At 44.0% G+C, this 21280-nt stretch overlaps 17 non-coding genes and 1 pseudogene across 17 annotated transcripts; 14 read left to right on the top strand and 4 right to left on the bottom strand.

Moving 5' to 3' along the window:
* Nucleotides 1–410: 410 nt before the first annotated feature.
* On the bottom strand, nucleotides 411–523 carry LOC135032304 (U5 spliceosomal RNA). The gene has a single exon (XR_010227846.1). It is a non-coding gene; the product is annotated as a U5 spliceosomal RNA (small nuclear RNA).
* Nucleotides 524–809: 286 nt separating this feature from the next.
* On the bottom strand, nucleotides 810–926 carry LOC135032309 (U5 spliceosomal RNA). The gene has a single exon (XR_010227851.1). It is a non-coding gene; the product is annotated as a U5 spliceosomal RNA (small nuclear RNA).
* A 270-nt stretch (nucleotides 927–1196) lies between these two features.
* LOC135032278 (U5 spliceosomal RNA) lies at nucleotides 1197–1312 on the bottom strand. Its single transcript, XR_010227820.1, has one exon. It is a non-coding gene; the product is annotated as a U5 spliceosomal RNA (small nuclear RNA).
* Nucleotides 1313–1456: 144 nt separating this feature from the next.
* LOC135032340 (U1 spliceosomal RNA) lies at nucleotides 1457–1620 on the top strand. The gene has a single exon (XR_010227882.1). It is a non-coding gene; the product is annotated as a U1 spliceosomal RNA (small nuclear RNA).
* Nucleotides 1621–1772: 152 nt separating this feature from the next.
* Nucleotides 1773–1935, top strand: LOC135032247 (U1 spliceosomal RNA). Its single transcript, XR_010227793.1, has one exon. It is a non-coding gene; the product is annotated as a U1 spliceosomal RNA (small nuclear RNA).
* Nucleotides 1936–2609: 674 nt separating this feature from the next.
* On the top strand, nucleotides 2610–2773 carry LOC135032180 (U1 spliceosomal RNA). Its single transcript, XR_010227733.1, has one exon. It is a non-coding gene; the product is annotated as a U1 spliceosomal RNA (small nuclear RNA).
* Nucleotides 2774–2925: 152 nt separating this feature from the next.
* On the top strand, nucleotides 2926–3088 carry LOC135032167 (U1 spliceosomal RNA). The gene has a single exon (XR_010227721.1). It is a non-coding gene; the product is annotated as a U1 spliceosomal RNA (small nuclear RNA).
* Nucleotides 3089–3758: 670 nt separating this feature from the next.
* LOC135032132 (U1 spliceosomal RNA) lies at nucleotides 3759–3922 on the top strand. The gene has a single exon (XR_010227687.1). It is a non-coding gene; the product is annotated as a U1 spliceosomal RNA (small nuclear RNA).
* A 152-nt stretch (nucleotides 3923–4074) lies between these two features.
* LOC135032258 (U1 spliceosomal RNA) lies at nucleotides 4075–4237 on the top strand. Its single transcript, XR_010227802.1, has one exon. It is a non-coding gene; the product is annotated as a U1 spliceosomal RNA (small nuclear RNA).
* Nucleotides 4238–4911: 674 nt separating this feature from the next.
* LOC135032169 (U1 spliceosomal RNA) lies at nucleotides 4912–5075 on the top strand. The gene has a single exon (XR_010227723.1). It is a non-coding gene; the product is annotated as a U1 spliceosomal RNA (small nuclear RNA).
* A 945-nt stretch (nucleotides 5076–6020) lies between these two features.
* On the top strand, nucleotides 6021–6184 carry LOC135032141 (U1 spliceosomal RNA). The gene has a single exon (XR_010227696.1). It is a non-coding gene; the product is annotated as a U1 spliceosomal RNA (small nuclear RNA).
* A 152-nt stretch (nucleotides 6185–6336) lies between these two features.
* On the top strand, nucleotides 6337–6499 carry LOC135032194 (U1 spliceosomal RNA). The gene has a single exon (XR_010227747.1). It is a non-coding gene; the product is annotated as a U1 spliceosomal RNA (small nuclear RNA).
* Nucleotides 6500–7169: 670 nt separating this feature from the next.
* On the top strand, nucleotides 7170–7334 carry LOC135032217 (U1 spliceosomal RNA). Its single transcript, XR_010227766.1, has one exon. It is a non-coding gene; the product is annotated as a U1 spliceosomal RNA (small nuclear RNA).
* A 149-nt stretch (nucleotides 7335–7483) lies between these two features.
* Nucleotides 7484–7646, top strand: LOC135032181 (U1 spliceosomal RNA). The gene has a single exon (XR_010227734.1). It is a non-coding gene; the product is annotated as a U1 spliceosomal RNA (small nuclear RNA).
* Nucleotides 7647–8320: 674 nt separating this feature from the next.
* On the top strand, nucleotides 8321–8484 carry LOC135032155 (U1 spliceosomal RNA). Its single transcript, XR_010227709.1, has one exon. It is a non-coding gene; the product is annotated as a U1 spliceosomal RNA (small nuclear RNA).
* A 152-nt stretch (nucleotides 8485–8636) lies between these two features.
* Nucleotides 8637–8799, top strand: LOC135032237 (U1 spliceosomal RNA). Its single transcript, XR_010227785.1, has one exon. It is a non-coding gene; the product is annotated as a U1 spliceosomal RNA (small nuclear RNA).
* Nucleotides 8800–12592: 3793 nt separating this feature from the next.
* LOC135032257 (U1 spliceosomal RNA) lies at nucleotides 12593–12771 on the top strand (annotated as a pseudogene).
* A 3252-nt stretch (nucleotides 12772–16023) lies between these two features.
* LOC135032221 (U1 spliceosomal RNA) lies at nucleotides 16024–16186 on the bottom strand. The gene has a single exon (XR_010227770.1). It is a non-coding gene; the product is annotated as a U1 spliceosomal RNA (small nuclear RNA).
* Nucleotides 16187–21280: the final 5094 nt, after the last annotated feature.

The following is a 21280-nucleotide window of genomic DNA, read 5'->3' as shown; positions in this document are numbered from 1 at the left end:
AACTGATAAAAGAAACCCCAATAATATGGGCATACCTCCCAACTTTGTCGGCTCGCAAAGAGGGACACACGCGCGGCGAAGTCGCACGCGCTCCCAAAAAGGGCGTGGCCTAAGTAAAAAGGGGCATGGCTTCGCGGGAGGACCCGCGATCGCGAGTCACGCCCCCGTTTTCGGCACTGAGGGGGCATGCCCAGCGCTCTGTGAGCCGCTGGCATGCCACCTCTCCCTCTGACTTCAGTGAATAGACGCTGTGCGCACAGCGACTATTCACCGCTGCTCTGCTAAGCAGGGCAGCGACAGACAGAGCCTCCCAACTGTCCTCCCCACCGCGGGACACTGCGGCCCGCAGGTGGGACAGCGGGACAGTCCCCAAAAAACGGGACTGTCCCGCGAAAATCGGGACAGTTGGGAGGTATGATATGGGGCATGCAAAAATTGAGATAAAACTCAGTTTTGCTCCTCTCCACGGAAATCTTTAGTAAAAGGCGAAAGATTTGTTCGTTCTGAAGAGAAACCAGAGCATGACCAAGATTCCACCTGTCGCCTGAGTGCCATGCCAGCAGTCCTCATTCAGCTCAAAGTGAGCACCCAATTTGAAAGAAAGAAAGCAGATTTCTCACCAGGCTTCCCCTTGCTATAAACATGGTTTGTACTCTTTTCCATGTGCTCCCAGATCTTTCAAGCAATTAGTATGGTCAAGAAAGTTCTGCTTGAAAAGAAACAGACATTTATTGTCATTGTTATGCAAATAAACTTACATTAAAGCTAACAAGAAAGCACACTCGTTCTGTCTTTAAACTGATAAAAGAAACCCCAATAATATGGGGCATGCAAAAATTGAGATAAAACTCAGTTTTGCTCCTCTCCACGGATAATCTTTAATAAAAGGCGAAAGATTTGTTCATTCTGAAGAGAAACCAGAGCATGACCAAGATTCCACCTGTCGCCTGAGTGCTGTGCCAGCAGTCCTCATTCAGATCAAAGTGAGCGCCCAATTTGAAAGAAAGCAGATTTCTCACCTGGCTTCTCCTTGCTATAAGCATGGTTTGTACTGTATTCCATGTGCTCCCAGATCTTTAAAGCAAGTAGCATGGTCAAGAAAGTTCTGTTTGAACATAAATAAACATTTACTGTCATTTCTATGCAAATGAGCTTACATTAAAGCACACTCATTCTATCTTTAAACCGGTAAAAGAAACCCCAAAAAGATGGGGCATGCAAAAATTGAGATAAAACTCGGTTTTGCTCCTCTCCACGGAAATCTTTAGTAAGAGGCGAAAGATTTGTTCGTTCTGAAGAGAAACCAGAGCATGACCAAGATTTTTATCTGAAAATATGTGTTCTCCCTGCAGTTGTTGTCCCCAGATGAGAGTTCCCTTGTGCTGCCTCAGCTGAATCTCCTTTACTTGACAGAGATGTGCCTGAGCAGCGGCCCTCCCCAGCCCTATCCCAAATCATACTTATTTTGCATAGGCGATACCATGGTCATGAAGATTGTTCTCCCAGGGTGAGGTTCATTCATTGCATTCTGGGTATGCTGACCCCTGTGATTTCCCCAAATGTGGGAAACTCGACTGCATTATTTGTGGTAGTGGGGGACTGTGTTTGTGCTTTCCTCTAGTCAGCTCTGGTAAAAGTCAGATTTATTTGTCTCAGATCTTCCTCTAGCCTTGTTCTTCTTTCGAGAGTTCCCTTGTGCTGCCTAAGTTGGATCTCTTTCACTTGACAGGGGGGTGCCCGAGTAGCGACCCTCCCCAGCTCTAGCCCAACTCCTACTTACCTGCCAGGTGAGATACTATGATCATGAAGGTGCTTCTCCCAGGGCAAGGCTCACCCATTGCACTCTGGGTGTGGTGCCCCTGAGATTTCCCCAAATGTGGGAAGCTTGACTGCATAATTTGTGTTTCCCCTGGTCGGCTCTCGTATAATTCAGATCTCTTTGTCTCAGGTCTCTCTCCAGCCTAGTTTGCTGTCTGTTTCCACTTCTTTTTTCATGAGCCCCTCCCTTTTATACCCTTGTGCACTATCCTGACTTCTCCTCTTGTCTGCTTATTTTGTGCCTTCCAATGCACAATGCAAACTACAGGTAGTGCTGCAGGGCCCACACCCTTTTACTTGCCGTACAGAGCAGCTCTGGAGCTGTTACAGTGCCCAGCTGCTGCAAGAAATCAGCTTGAATGCTTCAGGGGCTGGGGCATAGCCAACATGAGCCCCACACCGAAGGAGGGTGGAGGTGTTTAATGCGAACTAGGGGTCATCCAAGCGCCGCAAAAGGCCGCTATGCCCTGCACGCCCCTTTTCTCTTTTCATATGCAGACGAGGGTTGAAGCCAACTTTGACCCACTGCTTGGATGACATCACCGTATGCAAATCCATCTGCTGCAGGCCTTCCCCCAGGAATGCTTGCACTAGTTGTTGCATTTGGTTTGTTGTTTGGGGGTGCTTCATTATTAGGCAGCCTTCTGCCCTCCCATGTTCATCTGAAAATATGTGTTCTCCCTGCAGTTGTTGTCCCCAGATGAGAGTTCCCTTGTGCTGCCTCAGTTGAATCTCCTTTACTTGACAGAGATGTGCCTGAGCAGCGGCCCTCCCCAGCCCTATCCCAAATCATACTTATTTTGCATAGGAGATACCATGGTCATGAAGATTGTTCTCCCAGGGTGAGGTTCATTCATTGCATTCTGGGTATGCTGACCCCTGTGATTTCCCCAAATGTGGGAAACTCGACTGCATTATTTGTGGTAGTGGGGGACTGTGTTTGTGCTTTCCTCTGGTCAGCTCTGGTAAAAGTCAGATTTATTTGTCTCAGATCTTCCTCTAGCCTTGTTCTTCTTTCGAGAGTTCCCTTGTGCTGCCTCAGTTGAATCTCCTTCACTTGACAGGGGGGTACCCGAGCAGCGACCCTCCCCAGCTCTAGCCCAACTTCTACTTACCTGGCAGGTGAGATACTATGATCATGTAGGTGCTTCTCCCAGGGCAAGGCTCACCCATTGCACTCTGGGTGTGCTGCTCCTGCGATTTCCCCAAATGTGGGAAACTTGACTGCATAATTTGTGTTTCCCCTGGTCGGCTCTCGTATAATTCAGATCTCTTTGTCTCAGGTCTCTCTCCAGCCTAGTTTGCTGTCTGTTTCAACTTCTCTTTTCTTGAGCCGCTCCCTTCTATGCCCTTGCGCACTATCCTGACTTCTCCCGTCTGCTTACTTTGTGCCTTCCAATGCATAATGCAAACTACAGGTAGTGCTGCAGGGCCCACACCCTTTTACTTGCCGTTCAGAGCAGCTCTGGAGCTGTTACAGTGCCCAGCTGCTGCAAGAAATCAGCTTGAATGCTTCAGGGGCTGGGGCATAGCCAACATGAGCCCCACACCGAAGGAGGGTGGAGGTGTTTAATGCGAACTAGGGGTCATCCAAGCGCCGCAAAAGGCCGCCATGCCCTGCACGCCCCTTTTCTCTTTTCATATGCAGACGAGGGTTGAAGCCAACTTTGACCCACTGCTTGGATGACATCACTATATGCAAATCCATCTGCTGCAGGCCTTCCCCCAGGAATGCTTGTACTAGTTGTTGCATTTGGTTTGTTGTTTGGGGGTGCTTCAGTATTAGGCAGCCTCTGCCCTCCCATGTTTATCTGAAAATATGTGTTCTCCCTGCAGTTGTTGTCCCCAGATGAGAGTTCCCTTGTGCTGCCTCAGTTGAATCTCCTTTACTTGACAGAGATGTGCCTGAGCAGCGGCCCTCCCCAACCCTATCCCAAATCATACTTATTTTGCATAGGCGATACCATGGTCATGAAGATTGTTCTCCCAGGGTGAGGTTCATTCATTGCATTCTGGGTATGCTGACCCCTGTGATTTCCCCAAATGTGGGAAACTCGACTGCATTATTTGTGGTTGTGGGGGACTGTGTTTGTGCTTTCCTCTGGACAGCTCTGGTAAAAGTCAGATTTCTTTGTCTCAGATCTTCCTCTAGCCTTGTTCTTCTTTCGAGAGTTCCCTTGTGCTGCCTCAGTTGGATCTCTTTAACTTGACAGGGGGGTGCCCGAGCAGCGACCCTCCCCAGCTCTAGCCCAACTCCTACTTACTTGCCAGGTGAGATACTATGATCATGAAGGATCTTCTCCCAGGGCAAGGCTCACCCATTGCACTCTGGGTGTGGTGCCCCTGCGATTTCCCCAAATGTGGGAAGCTTAACTGCATAATTTGTGTTTCCCCTGGTCGGCTCTCGTATAATTCAGATCTCTTTGTCTCAGGTCTCTCTCCAGCCTAGTTTGCTGTCTGTTTCCACTTCTTTTTTCATGAGCCCCTCCCTTTTATACCCTTGTGCACTATCCTGACTTCTCCTCCTGTCTGCTTACTTTGTGCCTTCCAATGCACAATGCAAACTACAGGTAGTGCTGTAGGGCCCACACCCTTTTACTTGCCGTACAGAGCAGCTCTGGAGCTGTTACAGTGCCCAGCTACTGCAAGAAATCAGCTTGAATGCTTCAGGGGCTGGGGCACAGCCAACATGAGCCCCACACCGAAGGAGGGTGGAGGTGTTTAATGTGAACTAGGGGTCATCCAAGCACCGCAAAAGGCCGCCATGCCCTGCACGCCCCTTTTCTCTTTTCATATGCAGACGAGGGTTGAAGCCAACTTTGACCCACTGCTTGGATGACATCACCGTATGCAAATCCATCTGCTGCAGGCCTTCCCCCAGGAATGCTTGCACTAGTTGTTGCATTTGGTTTGTTGTTTGGGGGTGCTTCAGTATTAGGCAGCCTTCTGCCCTCCCATGTTCATCTGAAAATATGTGTTCTCCCTGCAGTTGTTGTCCCCAGATGAGAGTTCCCTTGTGCTGCCTCAGTTGAATCTCCTTTACTTGACAGAGATGTGCCTGAGCAGCGGCCCTCCCCAGCCCTATCCCAAATCATACTTATTTTGCATAGGAGATACCATGGTCATGAAGATTGTTCTCCCAGGGTGAGGTTCATTCATTGCATTCTGGGTATGCTGACCCCTGTGATTTCCCCAAATGTGGGAAACTCGACTGCATTATTTGTGGTAGTGGGGGACTGTGTTTGTGCTTTCCTCTGGTCAGCTCTGGTAAAAGTCAGATTTATTTGTCTCATATCTTCCTCTAGCCTTGTTCTTCTTTCGAGAGTTTCCTTGTGCTGCCTCAGTTGGATCTCTTTCACTTGACAGGGGGGTGCCCGAGCAGCGACCCTCCCCAGGTCTAGCCCAACTCCTACTTACCTGCCAGGTGAGATACTATGATCATGAAGGTGCTTCTCCCAGGGCAAGGCTCACCCATTGCACTCTGATTTCCCCAAATGTGGGAAGCTTGACTGCATAATTTGTGTTTCCCCTGGTCGGCTCTCGTATAATTCAGATCTCTTTGTCTCAGGTCTCTCTCCAGCCTAGTTTGCTGTCTGTTTCCACTTCTTTTTTCATGAGCCCCTCCCTTTTATACCTGTCTGCTTACTTTGTGCCTTCCAATGCACAATGCAAACTACAGGTAGTGCTGCAGGGCCCACACCCTTTTACTTGCCGTACAGAGCAGCTCTGGAGCTGTTACAGTGCCCAGCTGCTGCAAGAAATCAGCTTGAATGCTTCAGGGGCTGGGGCATAGCCAACATGAGCCCCACACCGAAGGAGGGTGGAGGTGTTTAATGCGAACTAGGGGTCATCCAAGCGCCGCAAAAGGCCGCCATGCCCTGCACGCCCCTTTTCTCTTTTCATATGCAGACGAGGGTTGAAGCCAACTTTGACCCACTGCTTGGATGACATCACCGTATGCAAATCCATCTGCTGCAGGCCTTCCCCCAGGAATGCTTGCACTAGTTGATGCATTTGGTTTGTTGTTTGGGGGTGCTTCAGTATTAGGCAGCCTTCTGCCCTCCCATGTTCATCTGAAAATATGTGTTCTCCCTGCAGTTGTTGTCCCCAGATGAGAGTTCCCTTGTGCTGCCTCAGTTGAATCTCCTTTACTTGACAGAGATGTGCCTGAGCAGCGGCCCTCCCCAGCCCTATCCCAAATCATACTTATTTTGCATAGGAGATACCATGGTCATGAAGATTGTTCTCCCACGGTGAGGTTCATTCATTGCATTCTGGGTATGCTGACCCCTGTGATTTCCCCAAATGTGGGAAACTCGACTGCTTTATTTGTGGTAGTGGGGGACTGTGTTTGTGCTTTCCTCTGGTCAGCTCTGGTAAAAGTCAGATTTCTTTGTCTCAGATCTTCCTTTAGCCTTGTTCTTCTTTCGAGAGTTCCCTTGTGCTGCCTCAGTTGGATCTCCTTCACTTGACAGGGGGGTACCCGAGCAGCGACCCTCCCCAGCTCTAGCCCAACTTCTACTTACCTGGCAGGTGAGATACTATGATCATGTAGGTGCTTCTCCCAGGGCAAGGCTCACCCATTGCACTCTGGGTGTGCTGCTCCTGCGATTTCCCCAAATGTGTGAAACTTGACTGCATAATTTGTGTTTCCCCTGGTCGGCTCTCGTATAATTCAGATCTCTTTGTCTCAGGTCTCTCTCCAGCCTAGTTTGCTGTCTGTTTCAACTTCTCTTTTCTTGAGCCGCTCCCTTCTATGCCCTTGCGCACTATCCTGACTTCTCCCGTCTGCTTACTTTGTGCCTTCCAATGCACAATGCAAACTACAGGTAGTGCTGCAGGGCCCACACCCTTTTACTTGCCGTTCAGAGCTGCTCTGGAGCTGTTACAGTGCCCAGCTGCTGCAATAAATCAGCTTGAATGCTTCAGGGGATGGGGCATGGCCAACATGAGCCCCACACCAAAGGAGGGTGGGGTGTTTAATGCGAACTAGGGGTCATCCAAGCACCGCAAAAGGCCGCCATGCCCTGCACGCCCCTTTTCTCTTTTCATATGCAGATGAGGGTTGAAGCCAACTTTGACCCACTGCTTGGATGACATCACCGTATGCAAATCCGTCTTCTGCAGAACTTCCCCCAGGAATGCTTGCACTAGTTGTTGCATTTGGTTTGTTGTTTGGGGGTGCTTCAGTATTAGGCAGCCTTCTGCCCTCCCATGTTCATCTGAAAATATGTGTTCTCCCTGCAGTTGTTGTCCCCAGATGAGAGTTCCCTTGTGCTGCCTCAGTTGAATCTCCTTTACTTGACAGAGATGTGCATGAGCAGCGGCCCTCCCCAGCCCTATCCCAAATCATACTTATTTTGCATAGGAGATACCATGGTCATGAAGATTACTCTCCCAGGGTGAGGTTCATTCATTGCATTCTGGGTATGCTGACCCCTGTGATTTCCCCAAATGTGGGAAACGTGACTGCTTTATTTGTTGGCAGTGGGGGACTGTGTTTGTGTTTTCCTCTGATCTCTGGTAAAAGTCAGATTTCTTTGTTTCAGATCTTCCTCTAGCCTTGTTCTTCTTTCGAGAGTTTCCTTGTGCTGCCTCAGTTGGATCTCCTTCACTTGACAGGGGGGTGCCCGAGCAGCGACCCTCCCCAGCTCTAGCCCAACTCCTACTTACCTGCCAGGTGAGATACTATGATCATGAAGGTGCTTCTCCCAGGGCAAGGCTCACCCATTGCACTCTGGGTGTGCTGCCCCTGCGATTTCCCCAAATGTGGGAAACTTGACTGCATAATTTGTGTTTCCCCTGGTCAGGTCTCGTATAATTCAGATCTCTTTGTCTCAGGTCTCTCTCCTGCCTAGTTTGCTGTCTGTTTCCACTTCTCTTTTCTTGAGCCGCTCCCTTCTATGCCCTTGCGCACTATCCTGACTTCTCCTCCTTTCTGCTTACTTTGTGCCTTCCAACGCACAATGCGAACTACAGGTAGTGCTGCAGGGCCCACACCCTTTTACTTGCCTTACAGAGCAGCTCTCGAGCTGTTACAGTGCCCAGCTGCTGCAAGAAATCAGCTTGAATGCTTCAGGGGCTGGGGCATAGCCAACATGAGCCCCACACCGAAGGAGGGTGGAGGTGTTTAATGCAAACTAGGGGTCAGCCAAGTGCTGCAAAAGGCCACCATGCCCTGCACGCCCCTTTTCTCTTTTCATATGCAGACGAGGGTTGAAGCCAACTTTGACCCACTGCTTGGATGACATCACCATATGCAAATCTATCTGCTGCAGGCCTTCCCCCAGGAATGCTTGCACTAGTTGTTGCATTTGGTTTGTTGTTTGGGGGTGCTTCAGTATTAGGCAGCCTTCTGCCCTCCCATGTTCATCTGAAAATATGTGTTCTCCCTGCAGTTGTTGTCCCCAGATGAGAGTTCCCTTGTGCTGCCTCAGTTGAATCTCCTTTACTTGACAGAGATGTGCCTGAGCAGCGGCCCTCCGCAGCCATATCCCAAATCATACTTATTTTGCATAGGAGATACCATTGTTATGAAGATTGTTCTCCCAGGGTGCGGTTCATTCATTGCACTCTGGGTATGCTGAACCCTGTGATTTCCCCAAATGTGGGAAACTCGACTGCATTATTTGTGGTAGTGGTGGACTGTGTTTGTGCTTTCCTCTGGTCAGCTCTGGTTAAAGTCAGATTTCTTTGTCTCAGATCTTCCTCTAGCCTTGTTCTTCTTTCGAGAGTTCCTTTGTGCTGCCTCAGTTGGATCTCCTTCACTTGACAGGGGGGTGCCCGAGCAGCGACCCTCCCCAGCTCTAGCCCAACTCCTACTTACCTGCCAGGTGAGATACTATGATCCTGAAGGTGCTTCTCCAAGGGCAAGGCTCACCCATTGCACTCTGGGTGTGCTGCTCCTGCGATTTCCCCAAATGTGGGAAACTTGACTGCATAATTTGTGTTTCCCCTGGTCAGGTCTCGTATAATTCAGATATCTTTGTCTCAGGTCTCTCTCCAGCCTAGTTTGCTGTCTGTTTCCACTTCTCTTTTCTTGAGCCGCTCCCTTCTATGCCCTTGCGCACTATCCTGACTTCTCCTCCTTTCTGCTTACTTTGTGCCTTCCAACGCACAATGCGAACTACAGGTAGTGCTGCAGGGCCCACACCCTTTTACTTGCCTTACAGAGCAGCTCTGGAGCTGTTACAGTGCCCAGCTGCTGCAAGAAATCAGCTTGAATGCTTCAGGGGCTGGGGCATAGCCAACATGAGCCCCACACCGAAGGAGGGTGGAGGTGTTTAATGCAAACTAGGGGTCAGCCAAGTGCCGCAAAAGGCCACCATGCCCTGCACGCCCCTTTTCTCTTTTCATATGCAGACGAGGGTTGAAGCCAACTTTGACCCACTGCTTGGATGACATCACCATATGCAAATCTATCTGCTGCAGGCCTTCCCCCAGGAATGCTTGCACTAGTTGTTGCATTTGGTTTGTTGTTTGGGGGTGCTTCAGTATTAGGCAGCCTTCTGCTCTCCCATGTTCATCTGAAAATATGTGTTCTCCCTGCAGTTGTTGTCCCCAGATGAGAGTTCCCTTGTGCTGCCTCAGTTGAATCTCCTTTACTTTAGTCAGGCATACCCAAAGCAGGCTCATGTTTCCAGACCTGCCAAGCCCAGACTGAAGCAATCCTGGGCTGCCCATCAGCCTGCTTCCAAAACGGACAAGCCTGCCGCATGACGGTGCAGGCCTCCCTCTGGGGGATCCCAGGGTGGGGGGCCCGACTTCAAGGTTTGGCAAAGAAAGGTATAATTCTAAGCTTGAGAATTCTGTTTGGAGCTCACCTTGTACTTTGTGAAGAAATAATCAGCATTGTGGCTGAGCAGATACATGTAGTGTGTGGCTGCAAACTGCATGGATCTGCTGCGTTGTAATGCTGATTCTTTTTTTTTGCAAAGTACCAATAGCTTCATATAATGTTCACAATTTTTATGCAGGATCAAATAGCTCAATAGGTAGGGTGTTTGATTAGAATTCAACAGGTTATAGGTTTGAATCCTGGGTATGGTAGTTTGAGATGTGTTATTTAATAAAGTATGTTGTTCTGACTGCCGGCATCCTATCACCTGGGATATCATACTAAATAAATGGAATTGATAAAAATTATTATTTTTTTTTTAACTAGGGACAATTTCCAGATACTTCTCTTTATAACTGAGATTGCCCCCTGGAACTTCACATCAGTTGACAACTATGCATGAGTGGGCAGTGCTTGCCCTGGATCTGTCCACCCATTTATGTGCCGCCATAAAATAAAGCATGACTAACAGTTATCCTGGGCGTACACTACACAATTATCTGTCAGGCTATCTATCCAGTCTGGATGGATGGAATGAAAATCTGGTAATGTATAGGAGCAAATGTCAATTAACCATTTGCTCCCAAACACTAGAAAAGTGGTCAAAAATGGTCATTACACAAATTGGTTAAACCCAAAATTTAACCAATTTGTTTAGGGGACCATTTTTGTCAATTTTTTAGTGTTTGAGAGTATTTGGGATAGTGGGCGCTTTTGAGACCCCGAAGGTCCCTGCGACATAGGGACAGGCATGGGTTGACTCCCTGACTGTTCCCTAGCTTCAGCTTTGTCTAATCTCTTGTGTAATAAGTTTACATTAGCACTTAAAACATTTCACATATCCATTCAGTCAGGTGTCGGCGTTGTCGATGGAGACACCACATTAATTTGCTCCTGCTCCTCTCTAGGAGAGCCTTCTACCTCAGACATGTCGACACACGTGTACCGACACACCATACACTCAGGGAATCCTCTTATCTGAGGACAGTTCCCCAACAAGGCCCTTTGGAGAGACAGAGAGAGAGAGTATGCCAGCACACACCCCAGCGCTATATGACCCAGGAAAAAAACACAATAATTTTATGTTTACCCAGTAGCGCTGTATTTCCATATATATATGCGCCTAATTATGTGCCCCCCTCTTCTTTAAGACCCTCTTTCTACCGTGGTATAAGCAGGGGAGAGTCCGTGGAGCTTCCCCTCAGCGGTGCTGTGGAGAAAATGGTGCTGGTGAGTGCTGAGGGAGAAGCACCACCCCCTCAGCGACGGGCTTCTGTCCCGCTCAAATATAGTAAAAAAATGGCGGGGGCTCTTATATATATATATACAGTGCCTAGCTGCATATATATTTATTTTGCCAAAGAGAGGTCTATATTGCTGCCCAGGGCGTCCCCCCTGAGCCCTTCACCCTTACACTGACTGCCGTGTGTGAGGTGTATGGGAGCAATGGAGCACAGCTTTACTGCTGTGCGTTACCTCAGTGAAGATCATGAAGTCTTCCGCCGCCTCTGAAGTCTTCTTTTCTTCTCATACTCACCCGGCTTCTATCTTCCGGCTCTGCGAGGGGGACGGCGGCGCGGCTCTGGGACGGACGGCGAGGGTGAGACCTGCGTACCGATCCCTCTGGAGCTAATGCTGTACAGTAGCCTAAGAAGCAGAGCCTATCAACTCACAGAAGTAGGTGTGCATCTCTCCCCTCCGCCCCTCGATGCAGGGAGTCTGTTGCCAGCAGGCTCCCTGAAAATAAAAAAATCTAACAAATATACTTTCTGTCAGGAAACTCAGGAGAGCTCCCTGAAAAGCACCCAGTCTCCTCTGGGCACAGTAGTAAACTGAGGTCTGGAGGAGGGGCATAGAGGGAGGAGCCAGTGCACACCCAGATCTAAAGTCTTTCTTTAAGTGCCCATGTCTCCTGCGGAGCCCGTCTATCCCCCATGGTCCTTACGGAGTCCCCAGCATCCTCTAGGACGTAAGAGAAAAATTATGCTGGCAGAAAAATCCAATTGAGTGATTAAACAGCTCCAGAGCTGCTCTGTAAGGCAAGTAAAAGGGTGTGGGCCCTGCAGCACTACCTGTAGTTTGCATTGTGCATTGGAAGCCTAGTTTGCTGTCTGTTTCCACTTCTTTTTTCTTGAGCCCCTCCCGTCTATACCCTTGTGCACTATCCTGACTTCTCCTCCCGTCTGCTTACTTTGTGCCTTCCAATGCACAATGCAAACTACAGGTAGTGCTGCAGGGCCCACACCCTTTTACTTGCCTTACAGAGCAGCTCTTGAGCTGTTACAGTGCCCAGCTGCTGCAAGAAATCAGCGTGAATGCTTCAGGGGCTGGGGCATGGCCAACATGAGCCCCACACCGAAGGAGGGTGGGGGTGTTTAATGCGAACTAGGGGTCTCGCACAATGCGAACTACAGGTAGTGCTGCAGGGCCCACACCCTTTTACTTGCCTTACAGAGCAGCTCTGGAGCTGTTACAGTGCCCAGCTGCTGCAAGAAATCAGCTTGAATGCTTCAGGGGCTGGGGCATAGCCAACATGAGCCCCACACCGACGGAGGGTGGAGGTGTTTAATGCAAACTAGGGGTCATCCAAGTGCCGCAAAAGGCCGCCATGCCCTGCACGCCCCTTTTCTCTTTTCATATGCAGACGAGGGTTGAAGCCAACTTTGACCCACTGCTTGGATGACATCGCCATATGCAAATCCATCTGCTGCAGGCCTTCCCCCAGGAATGCTTGCACTAGTTGTTGCATTTGGTTTGTTGTTTGGGGGTGCTTCAGTATTAGGCAGCCTTCTGCCCTCCCATGTTCATCTGAAAATATGTGTTCTCCCTGCAGTTGTTGTCCCCAGATGAGAGTTCCCTTGTGCTGCCTCAGTTGAATCTCCTTTACTTGACAGAGATGTGCCTGAGCAGCGGCCCTCCCCAGCCCTATCCCAAATCATACTTATTTTGCATAGGAGATACCATGGTCATGAAGACTGTTCTCCCAGGGTGCGGTTCATTCATTGCATTCTGGGTATGCTGACCCCTGTGATTTCCCCAAATGTGGGAAACTCGACTGCATTATCTAATGCGAACTAGGGGTCATCCAAGCACCGCAAAAGGCCGCCATGCCCTGCATACCCCTTTTCTCTTTTCATAAGCAGACGAGGTTTGAAGCCAACTTTGACCCACTGCTTGGATGACATCACTTGCTGCCTTTCCAATGAAGCAAGTTTAATTTAATAATAGGTGAAAAACCATCCCTACAAAGGTGTTAATCAGATACTTGGCTTTGTGGACACTTTTCAGAGCACAAATTTGTTAGCATAAAAATAAAGCCAGATAATGAAGAGCTGTTTAATCACTCAATTGGATTTTTCTGCCAGCATATTTCTTTTTCTCTGCAACCCACTGCTAAATTGTGCTTCGTGGCTGTTTTTTTTATAAAATCACTTAATCAAATCTAACTCTGATTACATCAGAGAAGGCCAGGTACCCTACACCATAAGAGGTGGTTTGAAATTTTTACTTGTCTACTTAAAGATCACCAAAATCTGATAACGAGGTCAATTACGTCCCTAGGTGGGATTGAACCACCAACCTTTTGGTTAACAACTGAACACGCTAACTGTTTGCGCCTCAGAGACACTTTGCAAAAGTACATACTGACAAAGGTTAATAAGCATTCATCTAGAACGTTTCCTAGAAAAACTTTAAAAAGTCAATAATCTGGAGAGTTTTTGTAAGATGTTCCTTCCATCAACCAATGAAGAAACACATTGGTACTTTCCCATGATGAGTGAGTGCTTCAGGATCTCTTGCACTTACATGTGCAGCAAAGGACTACAATGGAAGCATGCTGGGCCTATAACCCAGAGGTAGGCAGATTGCAACTGTCCTCTGCTATATGCATTTTTTTTGTTAATTAAAGTAATCCAAAACTGGGATTGATATTTTGGCTCTTTTATTTTTACTTAAAGTACAATAACTTTTACTGTTTTAATTTGTTTTAATAATATATTGACAGTATTGTTTTCTTTCAAAAATCCACTTAATTTTCTTTACCCTATTATTAAAATGGTAATTGACAAAAACAAACTACATTGTCACCAGAAGAGCAATACAAAATGTACAAGTGATATATTAAAATCATCTTTTCAGCTTGAATTTCAATGATGCATTGAGGTAACGATTTTGTGAGAAACATCTTCACCCTTAAATAAAGATTTTCTTAATTCCCTACCTGTGTGCTAATTAGATATCACCTTGTTTTCACATTAAACAGACTTTCACATGAGAAAGCAGCAAGGATGCAGTGGCGTTAATGTTTCCTGGTGTCAACCTGTATTATTTCAGTAGACATTGAAATGAGGATGCATCTTGCTGCCTTTCCAATGAAGCAAGTTTAATTTAGTAATAGGTTAAAAACCATCCCTACAAAGGTGTTAATCAGAGACTTGGCTTTGTGGACACTTTTCAGAGAACAAATTTGTTAGCATAAAAATAAAGCCAGAAAATGAAGAGCTGTTTAATCACTCAATTGGATTTTTCTGCCAGCATTTTTCTTTTTCTCTGCAACCCACTGCTAAATTGTGCTTCCTAGCTGTTTTTTTTATAAAATCACTTAATCAAATCTAACTCTGATTACATCAGAGAAGGCCAGGTACCCTACACCATAAGAGGGGGTTTGAAATTTTGACTTGTCTACTTAAAGATCACCGAAATCTGATAACAAGGTCAATTACGTCCCTGGGTGGGATTGAACCACCAACCTTTTGGTTAATAGCCTTATACACTAACTGATTGCGCCACAGCGACACTTTTCAAAAGTACATACTGACAAAGGCTAATAAGCATTCATCTAGAACGTTTCCTAGAAACATTTTAAAAAGTCAATAATGTGGAGAGTTTTTGTAAGATGTTTCTTCCATCAACCAATGAAGAAACACATTGGTACTTTCCTATGATATGTGAGTGCTTCAGGATCTCTTGCACTTACATGTGCAGCAGAGTACTGTAATGGAAGCATGCTGGGTCCATAACCCAGAGGTAGGCAGATTGAAACTATCCTCTGCTATATGCATTGTTTTTATTAATTAAAGTAATCCAAAACTGGGATTGATATTTTTGCTCTTTTATTTTTACTTAAAGTACAATAACTTTTACCATTTTAATTTGTTTTAATAGTATATTGACAGTATTGTTTTCTTTCAAAAATCCAATTAATTTTCTTTACCCGATTATTAAAATGGTAATTGACAAAAACAATCTACATTGTCACCAGAAGAGCAGTACAAAATGTACAAGTGATATATTAAAATCATCTTTCCAGCTTGAATTTCAATGATGCCTTGGTGCAACAATTTTGTGAGAAACATCTTCACCCATAAAGAAAGATTTTCTTAATTCCTTACCTGTGTGCTGATTAGATATCACCTTGTTTTCACATTAAACAGACTTCCCCATGAGGAAGCAGCAAGGATGCAGTGACGTTTATGTTTCCTGGTGTCAACCTGTATTATTTCAGTAGACATTGAAATGAGGATGCATCTTGCTGCCTTTCCAATGAAGCAAGTTTAATTCAGTAATAGGTGAAAAACCATTCCTACAAAGGTGTTAATCAGAGACTTGGCTTTGTGGACACTTTTCAGAGAGCAAATTTGTTAGCATAAACATAAAATCAGAAAATGAAGAGCTGTTTAATCACTCAATTGGACTTTTCTGCCAGCATAATTTTTTTTCTCTGCAACCCACTGCTAAATTGTGCTTCCTAGCTGTTTTTTATAAAATCACTTAATCAAATCTAATTCTGATTACATCAGAGAAGGCCGGGTACCCTACACCATAAGAGGGGGTTTGAAATTTTGACTTGTCTACTTAAAGATCACCAAAATCTGATAACAAGGTCTATTACGTCCCTGGGTGGGATTGAATCACCAACCTTTAGGTTAATAGCCATACACACTAACTGATTGCGCCACAGCGACACTTCGCAAAAGTACATACTGACAAAGGCTAATAAGCATTCATCTAGAACGTTTCCTAGAAAAACTTTAAAAAGTCAATAATCTGGAGAATTTTTGTAAGAAACACATTGGTACATTCCCATGATGAGTGAGTGCTTCAGGATCTCTTGCACTTACATGGGCTATTAACCAAAAGGTTCCCACCCAGTGATGTAATTGACCTTGTGATCAGATTTTGGTGATCTTTAAGTAGACAAGTCAAAATTTCAAACCCCCTCTTATGGTGTAGGGTACCTGGCCTTCTCTGACGTAATCAGAGTTAGATTTAATTAAGGTGCACAAGGGCATAGAAGGGAGCGGTTTAAGAAAAGAGAAGTGGAAACAGACAGCAAACTAGGCTGGAGAGAGACCTGAGACAAAGAGATCTGAATTATACGAGAGCCGACCAGGGGAAACACAAATTATGCAGTCAAGTTTCCCACATTTGGGGAAATCGCAGGAGCAGCACACCCAGATTGCAATGGGTGAGCCTTTCCCTGGGAGAAGCACCTTCCTGATCATAGTATCTCACCTGGCAGGTAAGTAGGAGTTGGGCTAGTGCTGGGGAGGGTCGCTGCTCGGGTACCCCCCTGTCAAGTGAAGGAGATCCAACTGAGGCAGCACAAGGGAACTCTCGAAAGAAGAACAAGGCTAGAGGAAGATCTGAGACAAAGAAATCTGACTTTTACCAGAGCTGACCAGAGGAAAGCACAAACACAGTACCCCACTACCACCAGGAAACATTAACGCCACTGCATCCTTGCTGCTTTCTCATGTGGAAGTCTATTTAATGTGAAAACAAGGTGATATCTAATTAGCACACAGAAAAGAAAATTAAGTGAATTTTTGAAAGAAAACAATACTGTCAATATACTATTAAAACAAATTAAAATGGTAAAAGTTATTGTACTTTAAGTAAAAATAAAAGAGCAAAAATATCAATCCCAGTTTTGGATTACTTTAATTAACAAAAAAAATGCATATAGCAGAGGATAGTTTCAATCTTTCTACCTCTGGGTTATGGGCCCAGCATGCTTCCATTGCAGTACTCTGCTGCACATGTAAGTGCAAGAGATCCTGAAGCACTCACTCATCATGGGAAAGTACCAATGTGTTTCTTCATTGGTTGATGGCAGAAACATCTTACAAAAACACTCCAGATTATTGACTTTTTAAAGTTTTTCTAGGAAACGTTCTAGATGATTGTTTATTAGCCTTTGTCAGTATGTAATTTTGCAAAGTGTCGCTGTGGCGCAATCAGTTAGTGTGTATGGCTATTAACCAAAAGGTTGGTGGTTCAATCCCACCCAGGGATGTAATTGACTTTGTTATCAGATTTTGGTGATCTTTAAGTAGACAAGTCAAAATTTCAAACCCCCTGTTATGGTGTTAGGTATTTAGACTTCTCTGATGTAATCAGAGTTAGATTTGATTCAGTGATTTTATAAAAACAGCTAGGAAGCACAATTTAGCAGTGGGTTGCAAAGAAAAAGAAATATGCTGGCAAAAAAAATCCAATTGAGTGATTAAACAGCTCTTGGATGGTTTTTCACCTATTACTAAATTAAACTTGCTTCATTGGAAAGGCAGCAAGATGCATCCTCATTTCAATATCTACTGAAATAATACAGGTTGACACCAGGAAACATTAACGCCACTGCATCCTTGCTGCTTTCTCATGTGGAAGTCTGTTTAATGTGAAAACAAGGTGATATCTAATTAGCACACAGGTAAGGAATTAAGAAAATCTTTATTAAAGGGTGAAGATGTTTCTCACAAAATCGTTGCCCCAATGCATCATTGAAATTCAAGCTGGAAAGATGATTTTAATATATCACTTGTACATTTTGTATTGCTCTTCTGGTGACAATGTAGTTTGTTTTTGTCAATTACCATTTTAATAATCGGGTAAAGAAAATTAATTGGATTTTTGAAAGAAAACAATACTGTCAATATACTATTAAAACAAATTAAAATGGTAAAAGTTATTGTACTTTAAGTAAAAATAAAAGAGCAAAAATATCAATCCCAGTTTTGGATTACTTTAATTAACAAAAAAAAATGCATATAGCAGAGGATAGTTTCAATCTGCCTACCTCTGGGTTATGGACCCAGCATGCTTCCATTACAGTACTCTGCTGCACATGTAAGTGCAAGAGGTCCTGAAGCACTCACTTATCATGGGAAAGTTCCAATGTGTTTCTTTATTGGTTGATGGAAGAAACATCTTACAAAAACTCTCCACATTATTGACTTTTTAAAATGTTTCTAGGAAACGTTCTAGATGAATGCTTATTAGCATTTGTCAGTATGTACTTTTGCAAAGTGTCGCTGTGGCGCAATCAGTCTGTGTGTATGGTTATTAACTAAAAGGTTGGTGGTTCAATCCCACCCAGGGACGTAATTGACCTTGTTATCAGATTTTGGTGATCTTTAAGTAGACAAGTCAAAATTTCAAACCCCCTTTTATGGTGTAGGGTACCTGGCCTTCTCTGATGTAATCAGAGTTAGATTTGATTCAGTGATTTTATAAAAACAGCTAGGAAGCACAATTTAGCAGTGAGTTGCAGAGAAAAAGAAATATGCTGGCAAAAAAATCCAATTGAGTGATTAAACAGCTCTTCATTTTCTGGCTTTATTTTTATGCTAACAAATTTGTTCTCTGAAAAGTGTCCACAAAGCCAAGTCTCTGATTAACACCTTTGTAGGGATGGTTTTTCACCTATTACTAAATTAAACTTGCTTCATTGGAAAGGCAGCAAGATGCATCCTCATTTCAATGTCTACTGAAATAATACAGGTTGACACCAGGAAACATTAACGCCACTGCATCCTTGCTGCTTTCGCATGTGGAAGTCTGTTTAATGTGAAAACAAGGTGATATCTAATTAGCACACAGGTAAGGAATTAAGAAAATCTTTATTTAAGGGTGAAGATGTTTCTCACAAAATCGTTGCCCCAATGCATCATTGAAATTCAAGCTGGAAAGATGATTTTAATATATCACTTGTACATTTTGTATTGCTCTTCTGGTGACAATGTAGTTTGTTTTTGTCAATTACCATTATAAAAATAGGGTAAAGAAAATTAAGTGGATTTTTGAAAGAAAACAATACTGTCAATATACTATTAAAACAAATTAAAATGGTAAAAGTTATTGTACTTTAAAGTAAAAATAAAAGAGCAAAAATATCAATCCCAGTTTTGGATTACTTTAATTAACAATAAAAAATGCATATAGCAGAGGATAGTTTCAATCTGCCTACCTCTGGGTTATGGGCCCAGCATGTTTCCAATGCAGTACTCTGCTGCACATGTAAGTGCAAGAGATCCTGAAGCACTCACTCATCATGGGAAAGTACCAATGTGTTTCTTCGTTGGTTGATGGAAGAAACATCTTACAAAAACTCTCCAGATTATTGACTTTTTAAAGTTTTTCTAGGAATCGTTCTAGATGAATGCTTATTAGCCTTTGTCAGTATGAAAGTTTGCAAAGTGTCTCTGTGGCGCAATCGGTTAGTGTGTTTGGTTATTAATCAAAGGGTTGGTGGTTCAATCCCACCCAGGGATGTAATTGACCTTATTATCAGATTTTGGTGATCTTTAAGTAGACTAGTCAAAATTTCAAACCCCCTCTTATGGTGTAGGGTACCTGGCCTTCTCTGATGTAATCAGAGTTAGATTTGATTAAGTGATTTTATAAAAAAACAGCTAGGAAGCACAATTTAGCAGTGGGTTGCAGAGAAAAAGAAATATGCTGGCAGAAAAATCCAATTGAGTGATTAAACTGCTCTTCATTTTCTGGCTTTATTTTTATGCTAACTAATTTGTTCTCTGAAAAGTGTCCACAAAGCCAAGTGTCTGATTAACATCTTTGTAGGGATGGTTTTTCACCTATTACTAAATTAAACTTGCTTCATTGGAAAGGCAGCAAGATGCATCCTCATTTCAATATCTACGGAAATAATACAGGTTGACACCAGGAAACATTAACGCCACTGCATCCTTGCTGCTTTCTCATGTGGAAGTCTGTTTAATGTGAAAACAAGGTGATATCTAATTAGCACACAGGTAAGGAATTAAGAAAATCTTTATTTAAGGGTGAAGATGTTTCTCACAAAATCGTTGCCCCAATGCATCATTGAAATTCAAGCTGGAAAGATGATTTTAATATATCACTTGTACATTTTGTATTGCTCTTCTGGTGACAATGTAGTTTGTTTTTGTCAATTACCATTTTAATAATCGGGTAAAGAAAATTAATTGGATTTTTGAAAGAAAACAATACTGTCAATATACTATTAAAACAAATTAAAATGGTAAAAGTTATTGTACTTTAAGTAAAAATAAAAGAGCACAAATATCAATCCCAGTTTTGGATTACTTTAATTAACAAAAAAAATGCATATAGCAGAGGATAGTTTCAATCTGCCTACCTCTGGGTTATGGACCCAGCATGCTTCCATTACAGTACTCTGCTGCACATGTAAGTGCAAGAGATCCTGAAGCACTCACTCATCATGGGAAAGTACCAATGTGTTTCTTCATTGGTTGATGGAAGAAACATCTTACAAAAACTCTCCAGATTATTGACTATTTAAAGTTTTTATAGGAAACGTTCTAGATGAATGCTTATTAGCCTTTGTCAGTAAGTACTTTTGCAAAGTGTCGCTGTGGCGCAATCAGTTAGTGTGTATGGCTATTAACCAAAAGGTTGGTGGTTCAACCCCACCCAGGGACGTAATTGACCTTGTTATCAGATTTTGTTGATCTTTAAGTAGACAAGTCAAAATTTCGAAAACCCCTGTTATGGTGTAGGGCAGGCATTCCCAACCGCGGTCCTCAAGGCACACCAACAGTGCAGGTTTTAGTGATATCCAGGCTTCAGCACAGATGGTTAAATCAAAATAACTGAGGTACTAATTAAGTCACCTGTGTTCAAGCCTGGATTTCACTAAAACCAGGACTGTTAGTGTGCCTTGAGGACCGTGGTTGGGAAACACTGGTGTAGGGTACCTGGCCTTCTCTGATGTAATCAGAGTTAGATTTGATTCGGTGATTTTATAAAAACAGCTAGGAAGCACAATTTAGCAGTGGGTTGCAGAGAAAAAGAAATATGCTGGCAAAAAAATCCAATTGAGTGATTAAACAGCTCTTCATTTTCTGGCTTTATTTTTATGCTAACAAATTTGTTCTCTGAAAAGTGTCCACAAAGCCAAGTATCTGATTAACATCTTTGTAGGGATGGTTTTTCACCTATTACTAAATTAAACTTGCTTCATTGGAAAGGCAGCAAGATGCATCCTCATTTCAATATCTACTGAAATAATACAGGTTGACACCAGGAAACATTAACGCCACTGCATCCTTGCTGCTTTCTCATGTGGAAGTCTGTTTAATGTGAAAACAAGGTGATATCTAATTAGCACACAGGTAAGGAATTAAGAAAATCTTTATTTAAGGGTGAAGATTTTTCTCACAAAATCGTTGCCCCAATGCATCATTGAAATTCAAGCTGGAAAGATGATTTTAATATATCACTTGTACATTTTGTATTGCTCTTCTGGTGACAATGTAGTTTGCTTTTGTCAATTACCATTTTAATAATCGGGTAAAGAAAATTAATTGGATTTTTGAAAGA

This window comes from Pseudophryne corroboree, unplaced genomic scaffold (assembly GCF_028390025.1).
Source record: "Pseudophryne corroboree isolate aPseCor3 unplaced genomic scaffold, aPseCor3.hap2 scaffold_541, whole genome shotgun sequence".
Taxonomy (NCBI): Eukaryota; Metazoa; Chordata; class Amphibia; order Anura; family Myobatrachidae; genus Pseudophryne; species Pseudophryne corroboree.
Note: the sequence above shows the minus strand (reverse complement) of the source record. Positions and strands in the feature narration are given on the sequence as shown.